We start from the raw sequence: 13,187 nt of genomic DNA, 5'->3' as shown, positions 1-13,187 counted from the left end.
CAGTAAGAACAGAGTTTCCATATACCCTCATATCTCTCCCCCCAGTTCCCCCTATTATTAATATCTTGCATTCGTGTGGTGCATTTGTTACAACTGATGAGCCCATATTTCTATATTATTATTAACTAAATTCAATTGAGGCAGGTGATAGAGGGGCCCCAGGCTGGGCAGCTGGTTTGTCCCCTGTGCACCGATATTCCAAGATGAAGATAATAACAGGAGGATAATAGGAGAGGCTGAGCGCTGCCTAGATAAAAGATAGAGACCGCATATTCCTCATTCTCGAGGTCAAGGAGACCTTCCCAACTATACATGCATAGAAAGGCTCCTTAGAGGTCAAAAAGAGAGTGATGACAACCTACCCATAGGCCTCTTCGCCAGAATCCATCTTGGCTAAGAGATGCACACGCACATGTGGGAGGAACCTGAGATAAACACAGACTCAGAACCAGACAAAGCAAGATGATTGGCCAAAGGAAGCCCAGAAGAAATGCCCCATGTAAGTGATTCAAACTACCACGAGGGGGCGACTCTCTCTCTGAGTCTGCCAGTGTGCGTGCCTATTCACACGTACTCTTTTTCCTCCTAATAAACACTTGTTTCACTACTTTCTGTCTCTTTGTGGGAATTTACTTCTACAATCTGACGGGCCAGGGGCCTTGTCACTGGCCACTGGTCTAGTGGTTAGGAATCAGCGCTCTCACTGTCGTGGCCTGACTTCAGTCTCTGGCCAGGAACTGAAATCCTGCTTCCAGCCACTGCAGGCCAAGGCCACCGGAGATCACAAGCACAGGCATTGGCGTTTGCTTTTTGTGTTGTATATTCTATGGGTTTTGACAAATATATAATGACATAAATCCGTACTACAGTAACATACAGTATAGTTTTTCACTCTCCTAAAAATCCACTATTCATCCTTTCCGCCTACACATATTTTTTAATATGCAAAACACTCATTTATCGACGTTTATTTATTACAGAAATGAGGAAACCCCTACTCCAGTCGTTGTGGACCAGGCAGTCCTGGCAATCCGTCAACCGAAAATAACCTTGATGTCTGGAAAATAAAACTTCTTAAAGGAGCTAAAGAGCTGGCAAGAAAGTAGGGTGTACACAGGACAGAAACCAAATGCGTCAGGTAGTTAGACATTAGCAGCAAGGAGGTGACGGCAGCGAAAAGACAAGAGGGAGTAACCGAGTCACACCCAACTATCTGGGGACCCTCCCCTAACATTAGCAGCAAGAAGGCGACTGTGGCGAAAGACAAGAAGGGAGCAGCCACGTTACACCCTAACTATCTGGGAACCCTCCCCGGACCCCACCCAGAACACGTGACACTGTGGTCGTGTGGTGGGCAGCTTATCCTGATAAAGAGGGTCACAGTAACACGAGGGGACTTCCCTGCGCTGCGCATGCCCAGACTAGACAGGCGTATAACCTATAGTAAACCCAACCTCACTATACCAACATTATAATAAAATCTACTTGTGGTTTTGCCCCCCCCGCCCCGTTTCTTAGCAAATCAAGGGTGAGAGCATGCGCAATGGTGAACTTGTCACATAGCTCGGGACTGTCAATCAAATAATGACTCCTGTCACTTACCCCGCCTCCCCGCAAAATGCTCCTTAAAAATGCCTTTAAGCCTGTACAGGAATGCTGCTTTCACTTCGCAGAAACAGCCCGCTCTCTATCTCTGAGAGTGCACCCACGCTTACATCAACTTTGCTTTGCGCTTACGCCTGAATCTGTAGTCTGCAATTCTTTGCTTGCTACCGCGAGGACCGAGATTGCTGGTCAGGGTCTTCTGTTGACCACCTCGGTGGAAGCAGCTGTGACACAACGCACGCCACCAGGTAACAAATGGAGGGAAGAACCCAGGATGAACGAAAGGACTTAGCAATGAGAGTATTTACCCACAGAAATGAAGTGAGTTTTAGTTTTCACAGGGACAGAGGGGAGAGCATACAAAGGAGAATTTTCACTCATAATGGAGAATATAAAAGAAAACACTTATTAAACTGGGATTCAAATTTCTAAGTATCGAGTATAGAGGTGAATTAAGAGTAGGCCCCCTGGGCTTCCCTGGTGGCGCAGTGATTGAGAGTCCGCCTGCCGATGCAGGGGACACGGGTTCGTGCCCCGGTCCGGGAGGATCCCACATGCCGCAGAGCGGCTGGGCCCGTGAGCCATGGCCGCTGAGCCTGCGCCTCCGGAGCCTGTGCTCCACAATGGGAGAGGCCACAACAGTGAGAGGCCCGCGTACCGCAAAAAAAAAAAGAGTAGGCCCCTGCCCCGGAGCTCTGAGAAAATTGCCTGTCTTAATTTGACACCCAGTGGAGTAGGAAGAAAATTGCCTCTGAAAACTAACAATCAGAAGCTATAGCCCTCACGTGAATTTGCAGAATGAATTCACGCTACTTCATGCAAAGAATTTAGTTAAAAATAGTTCAGTACAAGTAACTGTTAAGTTTTTATATATAGTTACTTATTTTATCCTCATAGAAACACAGGTTTTGTGTGTAATTAAGTCTGTTTCAGAGACTTTCACTGGACAACACAATGAGAGCCATTTGTAGCCCAGGCATTCAGGGGGTTCTGTGCCAGAGGAGAGGAATCTTGAAGCTTATATAGCTGCCTACCCTCAACTCCAGAGGACAGGGAGAGTCTTTATCTTTCTAATATAAGCACATCCTCTCTGGGGAGAGAATAGAAGGTCCCAAGGTAAATTACCCTTTGTAATGTAAATAAATGGCTCCAGAGGAAATTAGACAAATAAAATAAATAAATCTCTCCTGAGGTCACGATTCGTTACTTCCATTGTGAAATAAAATTCATACTTTATGGCAAGACAAGAAAAATTTAAACATTAAAAAAGTGCATTATGTATCCACCAAACCTCCCCCACTAGCAGAAATACCTGCTCACACATAAAAAGCAACATTCTCCTAGCATCAACAAGACAACTTCTTAAAAGATAACATTCCTTCTTGATCTCTTAAGGTGACAAGATGACAGATCTGTATTGTGTAAACTGTCAATAAGTCATTTAATGTACAGCCAGCTCTCTGTCTCAAAAAACTTATATAACTGTGTCTTGACTCCTAATGGGAGGAACAGTTCTCAGAGATTTCTGAGATGCTCTTCCCAGGTTATAATCCTCAAATTTGGGGCAAATAAAATTTTCCACTTTCTTATCAGCTGACTAAATTTGTTGACACCATTATAATAGATTTTAAACCAAGTTGTCAGCAATTTTTGCTCAGAAGGTCCTGACTGTGAAGAAACATGAAAATATTCAAGAGCACTGTTTCTCACCAGTAATTTCCTAAGATATCTTATAAACATAAAAGACTTTTTTGTTTCAAAATGAACCTATCTTCATTTTAGGACTCAAATAATTTCTATCTAATATTTTCCAAGAAACTTGATATCACATTCAAAAATAACAAAATACACAAGGAAACACTGCACCATGAATCAGAGCAAACATAAAAGCAGAATCATACCAAAAATTCCCAAAAGGAATTCAAAGATATAAAATAAAAAATAATAATATATAACTTATTTAACTTTCAGGTGAACATATTCCTAGAAATTAAGAGCAGACATGAAAATTAATATAATGTAAATTCTTGTCAAGCAACTTTGTATCAGTGGTTTAGCTCAATGAATGTTTATTTCTCATTCATGCTGTATTTCAGGGTGGAATTTTCTGGTTGGTTACAATTCAAAAAGTCAGGGTGTTCTCCTCCATGCAGGCATTCAAGAACCCTGGTTTACACAGTGTTTTCCATCTTAAGAATTTGGCTATCAGTGTCATCCTGAGACTTCATGTCTAGCTGTCACATGAGGAAGGCAAGAGATGATTACATGTTAGTACGGCCATGGGCCAGGATGGATGTGACACCCATCACTCTGTTTTCAGTTAATTGCATGGAACTCTGCCACATGGCAACATCTAACTTTAAGAGAGGCTGATAAATGTAATTTAGCTTTGTGCCCTGGCAGAAGACGATATACCTTCGGTGATCAGTCAGCAGTATTTGATACCCTTAATAATGATAACGTACTCTTGAGGAAGATGTACAATTAAAATTTCTTCTGCACTTAACACTATAACCTCAAAACAGATTATGCAAAGATTGACAAATACAGAAGTAGAAATTTAAAGTCTATAATTACAGTGAGAATACAACACCGTAGAAGAAAAACCATTGTTGACAGAACACACTAACAACTCCTCCAAAGAAATCTTAACCTAACGATTAGAGTTGCAAGACTATAGTCAACAACTGTGAAATACACTTTCTTTAAAAGTTCAGATATAACATTCATAAAAACTGAGCACACTTGAAAATATAGCTGAATATTTTTTTAATTATTAAAGAATGTGAGGGCCTCCCTGGTGGCGCAGTGGTTGAGAGTCCGCCTGCCGATGCAGGGGATACGGGTTCGTGCCCCGGTCTGGGAGGATCCCATATGCCGCGGAGCGGCTGGGCCCGTGAGCCATGGCCGCTGGGCCTGCGCATCCGGAGCCTGTGCTCCGCAACGGGGGAGGCCACAACAGTGAGAGGCCCGCATACCGCAAAAAAAAAAAAAAAAAAAAAAAAAAAAAAAAAAAAAAGAATGTGAGACAAAAAGCATCCAAAAAGAAAACTCCACATCCTTTTCAAAAATTCTCTGAAACTCTCAAGTCATATACATGCCTATATATGTGCATGCACACACACACACACACACTATATACATACACATGTGTATATATCAATACATATTATATATATATATATATGTTTCCTATTGCTGCTAAAATAAATAAGCTATAATTAATATATTGCTGTTATAATTATAACAAACATAACTGAAATTTATTCTCTTCACATTCTAGAGCCCAGGAATTAAAAAAAAAAAAATGACCATGGATGAAAATGAAAACAGGACACAATATTTTTTGACAAGAAATTGAACTATGTCTAAAATAGTTTTTTAGTAAAGCAAGAAGATTGTGACAAAGTGCTGAAACTCAAATATGAATCTGAAATATGGATTTTAAATTAATTAACAGAAAATTAGTTTGGGCAGAACTAATTAACACTCAAAACAATGCCTTATGCTTTTCATGCAGACAAAGCATTATTTTAGACTTTATTTTTCTAAAAAGGATCACCTGGAATTTGCAGTTAAAATCACAGTGCTTTGAAATATAACACGTTGAAATATATAGTGCTTCCCAGGTGAATTTTTTTTTTTTTTCGGTACGCGGGCCTCTCACTGTTGTGGCCTCTCCCGTTGCGGAGCACAGGCTCCAGACGCGCAGGCTCAGCGGCCATGGCTCACGGGCCCAGCCGCTCCGCAGCATGTGGGACCTTTCCGGAGTGGGGCACGAACCCATGTCCCCTGCATCGGCAGGCGGACTCTCAACCACTGCGCCACCAGGGAAGCCCCCAGGGAAGCCCCCAGGTGAATTTTTATGTCAATTGTAATGGTACGGAAAGCCTGTTGAACATGCAAGTTCAGATGATCAAATTCCTAACTCTTCCTGCTTCAGTGAACTGAAATTGGGCCAAGAAATTAGTATTTTTCATGGATGTGAAAGATAATTCTTATAGGAGTGAGCTGTGAAGAACATTTTGAGAAATGCTTGTTTTAAAGTAATTAAAGCTTTTCAGTAAAAAAGAGAATTCATATTTCAAGTTTGCTGAGAGAGCAGATATTAAATATTCTTACTATAAACACACACACATACATACACAAATGGTAACTATGTGAGGTGATAGATGTAGTAAGTTATCATATCAATAGGGAAGAGCAAATCTGACTCCATATTGGATCTGTTTCTTTCACTTTAACCTTTGTATTCTATTGCTTTTGCAACAAGTTAATCACTAAAGGGATGTTGCCTAGGGCTGAAAGTATACATAATGGCCCATCTCAGGGAACCCTCCCTCTGATCCCTGAACATTAAGCAAAAATACTTTTGTTTAGCTCACAGGAGACATTCTGACCAGGCCCACCTGTGAATGGCTGTAGGAAAGAAGAAATTAAAACATCCCCTCAGGAGTCTGGCCAGAAACAGGGAATATTAATATTTGCAACAACTTTTCACCTTTTTAACTTTACCTCCTAACCTCCCACTCTTTGTCTATAAAAGAAGCCTGAATTCTAACTCGGGTAAGATGGTTCTCTGGGACACTATTCCACCATTTCCTTGGTTTGCTAGCTTTCTGAATAAAGTCGATATTCCTTGCCTCAACAACTTGCCTCCTGATTTACTGGCCTGTTGTATGGTGAGCAGTATGAGCTTGGTAAAAACTGTGGTAATCATTTCACAATATATACATATACTAAAGCATCACCTTAAATTTACACAGTGTTATTGTCAATTATATCTCAGTAAATCTGGGGGAAAGAAAACAAGAGAGAGAGAGAGAGAGAATTCATCCAAAAGAGTAAAAGAGTTAATGGGAAAGGAAAATATTACATACCATCTGTTAAAAATGTAAATTAAAATTTCCCAGGTTTTGTCTTGTTCTCATAAAGACTATATACAAAAAAAAAAATAGGCAAGGAATTTTATTTTAAGGTTACAAAAAATAAAAGCCAAAATATGTAAAATTATAAACATGTTTATATCTTTGAAAATCAGATAATTTATTATTTCCTAAAAACACATGTAAGGATATTTAAACATAAATAGCATTTTGCAAATAATTTATTCTTTAGCTTAATGAAGTGAAGAGTTTGATAAGTAGATTCCTGTGAGACTCAGTATGTTTTATATTATATGAACATATAAAATTATTTCATTTAAACTTTTGGCAGTTTTGCTTTTAAAGATTTAATACTTTCTTAATTTATTAATATTAACACTTATTTTATAATGATTTTTGTGAATATGTACATATTTTATATTTTCTGATACCTCTATATGAATTTGGGACTTCAACTCATAAATTATTGAGATAAAAATATTCTGAAATAATCTGGAAAATTAAAAATTTTTATACCATATATTCTAGAAATAACTGATAATTTTAAACTTTAATTAGTTTTATATGAAATTTTGGTTTGGAAAAGATAAAAAATACACATGTGTTTATATGCTTCCATTATTTCATTGAAATACTGGATCTTTTCTCTGGCTCAAGAAGTAAACTATACCTCTTTTGGATAATTCTTATTGGGTGATACTTTTCTTAGACCTATATATTCTCAGCCAATAAAAAATTTGGAGCCTAAATAGAGAAAATTTGAAGCTACATTGTCACAGCATGAGTCAAACCAGATACTTTTTATTTGTAAAAATCTTGACTCTTTATAACTCCAGAAATTAGTAAAGTATGTAATCATTCCTCATAGTTTCTTATTATATACATAATTGATTTTACAAGTTTTAAAACTGTAGGTTTAAAAATCTTAAAATTCTGAAATTTAAGCACATTATTTTTTATGAATTAATATATCTAGTTATATTAAGTTGGTAATAAAGTGGGCATTAAAGATATATGGTATCTGGTTACTCAGCAAAGATAAAAGGATGGTAAAAACTTCATTTGGGGGCTGAGTTAACATTATATTTAAAAGCTCTACAAGCACAGTGGCTCTAATACGAAATTGCTAATTGTGCTCCACTATAACCAAAAATTGTATACACTTTTATATCTTGTTATCTATCATAGAGATTTATTCACGTGTACTTGTTAGATATATAGACTATTATGCTAGCTTTGTTAAGATTAAACCTTTTCAGTTAGGTTAGAAGTTGCATTATGGATTAGAAATTAAATAGGTGTTAAATCTAATATTGGAGAAAAACAAGAAAATATCATTATTTATTATATCCTTCTAGGTCTGTTCATGACGGTGGCTTGGAAGCACTGCCACCCCAGTTACACTGATATTTATCCCTAAAAGTTAGGTTTTTATTTCTGATATAATTTTCCTCTAAAATTAAGCAGGGCTCCTCAGGAAAACACTGATTCCCATCTGGAGTTAGGAGGGTACAATGTGGGCAGGAAATAATTTATTATTGCCAGAAAGCAAGACTGTGTAAAACTTTATCATATCTCTTGGCATCTAAAGGACACAGCTGCTTAACCTCCCTCTGGTCAAGTTCTGATAAATTTATTTTAAATATATTATATTTAATAAACTGAAAATTAGTTAAACCTGCCAAAAATAAAACAAAATAAAAGCCATATGTCCATAATAATGCTCAAAAGAAAAAAACACTCTACCTTCATGGTACTCTATTCAGACTGATTTTATGAGTAATATAAAATATTTATTAATAGTTATTTTTCCAGATTATAAAAAAAGTCATACATGTTTAGCCTCAGAAGAGTCTTAGTAGTATTTCAGACCCCAAATGTTCTTGTTCACCAGTTAAAACAAAGGCCTATGCTATGCTCTCCAAACTGTATAAATGCTAGTGTTAGAATGCATTAATGAGCTATGTTAAGACATTCCACTCAATATTATGTATAATTTGGTACCAGATCCTTCACCATTCAAAACTTCAAGTGCACTGTGATTTAAACAACAAAACCTAAAAGTAATCATGTTTGTTGCTGCAATATAGCCTGGTCTGTTTTGTCTATATAGTCACATAAGCTACAGGCTCCCCTGTTTAAGTTAGGGAGCAGACCGACAGTGGGCAGGCTACAGTTGAAATTAATAGTACAAGTAAAATCTATTGAATCTAAACAAAAGAGGACACACCAGGCCTTACCCATCATTTGTGTTATAGAAATTTACAAAAATCTCTACTCCTTGGTGAGCGCTTCCCAAAGTAAGAAAAGGTCAGCTTCAGGCAATGACAGGAACCCTTCAGGGAACTTCAAGTCTACTTCCTTTGTGATCTTTGCATAGGGCTATATCATGCTTTCTGATATACAGATTTACATTTGCTTTTTTAACTGAGAATGAGCCCTAGTCATCTCAGGAGTAATGTTAAAGTTTTGAAGAACAGATCAGTGAAGATATCAAGCTCTTGTCCATTTGAGAAAACAAAAATTACTTGAACGACAACCATTCAAGTAAACCATGTGTGGCAGTTACCCTTCTGAATGCTTGTTGCTGTCATCAAATTACAAACTAATGAAAATAAGAGTTTCAGGAACAAAAATTTGCCAAAAATAAACTGAAAAATTAATAAGTGCTAAGATTGACTGAATGTGTTAGCAGTCATAAAATTTATGGGCTTTTACCCGACTTCTTTTATCAACGATATGTTTATTAAACACAAGGACCTAAATATTAAGATATTATTGAAAAGATTCAAATGGAGTTAAAGCAAACTGTAAGTAAAAACCATTTTAACAATGTCAAATATGGAACACATAAATCTTTCTCTATGAAAATATCCATATTCACAATAGATTAGTGATAACAAGGCCAGTTATTTTTACAGAATTGCAACAGAAATAATGCAACAGAGTAATGCTATTTATTTAATGCTAGCCAGCAAAGTAGACAAATAAAAATAGATAAGAACTCCTGCTAAAAATTGTAATATATAAAATAAATATTCTATTTTTGCCTAGTACTCCACAAGCAGTTTTAATTTTTTAATTTTTATTTACTGGCCCACAGGCTGGACAAAATATAAAACACAACTCTTTGAAGGCACTGTAAAGTGACCAAAAATGAGTTTCAACACTTGAAAGAAGACAATACCACTAGGTTTATATGGCTTCCCCACAGCCCCCAGCCCCTGCTTTCTGCAGTCCAGCACTGCAAGGCAGTAGATTTAAGACTACAAAAGAAATAATTATAATTCCTAGCAACTGAAAAAGGAAAAGAAGCTTAGTGCAATGGGATATGGTGCCAATAAGCCATAACTGCCCTTGAAATATTTGCCAAACTATTTAATTATACATGTGTGTTTTAATAGCTAGATGAGGAACAGGAGAAAAGAACTGTGCACATATAGGGTGCAGGGTTGCAATGAAATAATAAGCCTCTATACATAATTTTGGTTTGTTCTCCTGAGGATTTGAGATTCCAGTTTATATTACATGTGCAGGCTGCCAAACCTCAAGTCAAGAAATTAACTTTAATACATAGGTGATTTACTTCTATTCAGTTCTTGTAGGATTCCCATATATGGATTTTAAACTATGTAAACTCACAATTCCATTAAAATATAAATTGAGGAGATACAACAAAATCAATAAGTGCTCCAGAAAGTAGGCATAGAGGAAACTTTCCTCAACATAATAAAGGCCATATATGACAAACTCACATCCAACATCATCCTCAATGGTGAAAAACTGAAACCATTTCCACTAAGATCAGGAACAAGACAAGGTTGCCCACTCTCACCACTCTTATTCAACATAGTTTTGGAAGTTTTAGCCACAGCAATCAGAGAAGAAAAGGAAATAAAAGAAATCCAAATCAGAAAAGAAGAAGTAAAGCTGTCATTATTTGCAGATGACATGACACTATATATAGAGAATCCTAAAGATGCTACCAGAAAACCACTAGAGCTAATCAATGAATTTGGTAAAGTAGTAGGATACAAAATTAAGGCACAGAAATCTCTGGCATTCCTATATACTAATGATGAAAAATCTGAAAGTGAAATCAAGAAAACACACCCATTTACCACTGCAACAAAAAGAATAAAATATCTAGGAATAAACCTACCTAAGCAGACAAAAGACCTGTATGCAGAAAATTATAAGACACTGATGAAAGAAATTAAAGATGATACAAATAGATGGAGAGATATACCATGTTCTTGGATTGGAAGAATCAACATTGTGAAAATGATGATACTACCCAAAGCAATCTACAGATTCAATGCAATCCCTATCAAACTACCACTGGCATTTTTCAGAGGACTAGGACAAAAAATTTCACAATTTGTATGGAAACACAAAAGACCCCGAATAGCCAAAGCAATCTTGAGAACGAAAAATGGAGTTGGAGGAATCAGGCTCCCTGACTTCATACTATACTACAAAGCTACAGTAATCAAGACAGTATGGTACCGGCACAAAAAGAGAAATATAGATCAATGGAACAGGATAGAAAGCCCAGAGATAAACCCACGCACATATGGTCATGTTATCTTTGATAAAGGAGGCAGGAATGTACAGTGGAGAAAGGACAGCCTCTTCAATAAGTGCTGCTGGGAAAACTGGACAGGTACATGTAAAAGTATGAGATTAGAACACTCCCTAATACCATACACAAAAATAAACTAAAAATGGATTAAAGACCTAAATGTAAGGCCAGACACTTTAACACTCTTAGAAGAAAACACAGGCAGAACACTGTATGACATAAATCACAGCAAGATCCTGTTTGACCCACCTCCTAGAGAAATGGAAATAAAAACAAAAATAAACAAATGGGACCTAATGAAACTTCAAAGCTTTTGCACAGCAAAGGAAACCATAAACAAGACGAAAAGACAACCCTCAGAATGGGAGAAAATATTTGCAAATGAAGCAACTGACAAAGGATTAATCTCCAAAATTTACAAGCAGTTCATGCAACTCAATATCAAAAAAACAAACAACCCAATCCAAAAATGGGCAGAAGACCTAAATAGACATTTCTCTAAAGAAGATATACAGAGTGCCAACAAACACATGAAAGAATGCTCAACATCATTAATCATTAGAGAAATGCAAATCAAAACTACAATGAGATATCATCTCACACCAGTCAGAATGGCCATCATCAAGAAATCTAGAAACAATAAATGCTGGAGAGGGTGTGGAGAAAAGGGAACACTTTTGCACTGCAGGTGGGAATGTGAATTGGTAAAGCCACTATGGAGAACAGTATGGAGGTTCCTTAAAAAACTAAAAATAGAACTACCATATGACCCAGCAATCCCACTACTGGGCATATACCCTGAAAAAACCATAATTCAAAAGGAGTCATGTACCAAAATGTTCACTGAAGCTCTATTTACAATAGCCAGGAGATGGAAACAACCTAAGTGTCCATATCGGATGAATGGATAAAGAAGATGTGGCACATACATACAATGGAATATTACTCGGCCATAAAAAGAAACGAAATTGAGTTATTTGTAGTGAGGTGGATGGACCTAGAGTCTGTCATACAGAGTGAAGTAAGTCAGAAAGATAAAGATAAATACCATATACTAACACATATATATGGAATCTAAGGAAAAAAATGTCATGAAGAACGTAGGGGTAAGACAGGAATAAAGACACAGACCTACTGGAGAATGGACTTGAGGATATGGGGAGGGGGAAGGGTAAGCTGTGACAAAGTGAGAGAGTGGCATGGACCTATATACACTACCAAACGTAAAATTGGTAGCTAGTGGGAATCAGCTGCATAGCACAGGGAGATCAGCTCGGTGCTTTGTGACCACCTAGAGGGGTGGGATAGGGAGGGTGGGAGGGAAGGAGACGCAAGAGGGAAGAAATATGGGAACATATGTATATGTATAACTGATTCACTTTGTTATAAAGCAGAAACTAACACACCATTGTAAAGCAATTATACTCCAGATGTAAAAAAAAAATCGATAAGCAAAAACAGAGAGAACAAATTGTCCATATTGTATTGGCAATCTTAATTACTGTCATATGCAATAAAATAGAATAATTATTATGATTAAAATGAATGAATGACAATTAAATTTTCAGAAAATATATTTGTCCACTCAAAAGAATCTACAAAAAATAAGAATTTATAAGTGCAGTTAGTTAGGTTGCTGGATCTAAGGGTAATATTAAAAATCAATTGCTTTACTATGCCACAGCAACAAAAAATTGAAAACTAAAATTTAAAAAATGTTTACAGAAAAAAATATGCAGCTTACCTTAAATAACCATCAGGAAAAATATATGCAAGAATGTTATGGAGGGTTTTATAAAAACTCCTGAAGTACGTAAAAAATGTTTAAATGAATAAAGATCTATAGTATTTCAAAGGGATCAAAATAACATGATAAACATATCACTTTTCACCAAATTAATTCATTAATTTCCAAATAAACTCCTAATTGGTTCTGTGAATGTGTGAAAACACAGAGATTCAAATTTTTGTGGTCGCAAGAACTGCAAAATAGGTGATACAGTGTTGAAGAACAAATTATAAGAAATGGCCTGATAGTTATCAAGAATGTTTATAAAGGTGTAATTATTAAGATAATGTGATATATGGGTGTTATGAAAAAAAATAACTCC

This window comes from Mesoplodon mirus, assembly GCF_964341445.2.
Source record: "Mesoplodon mirus genome assembly, chromosome: 3".
Lineage (NCBI taxonomy): Eukaryota > Metazoa > Chordata > Mammalia > Artiodactyla > Ziphiidae > Mesoplodon > Mesoplodon mirus.
This window is presented reverse-complemented; position numbering follows the sequence as displayed.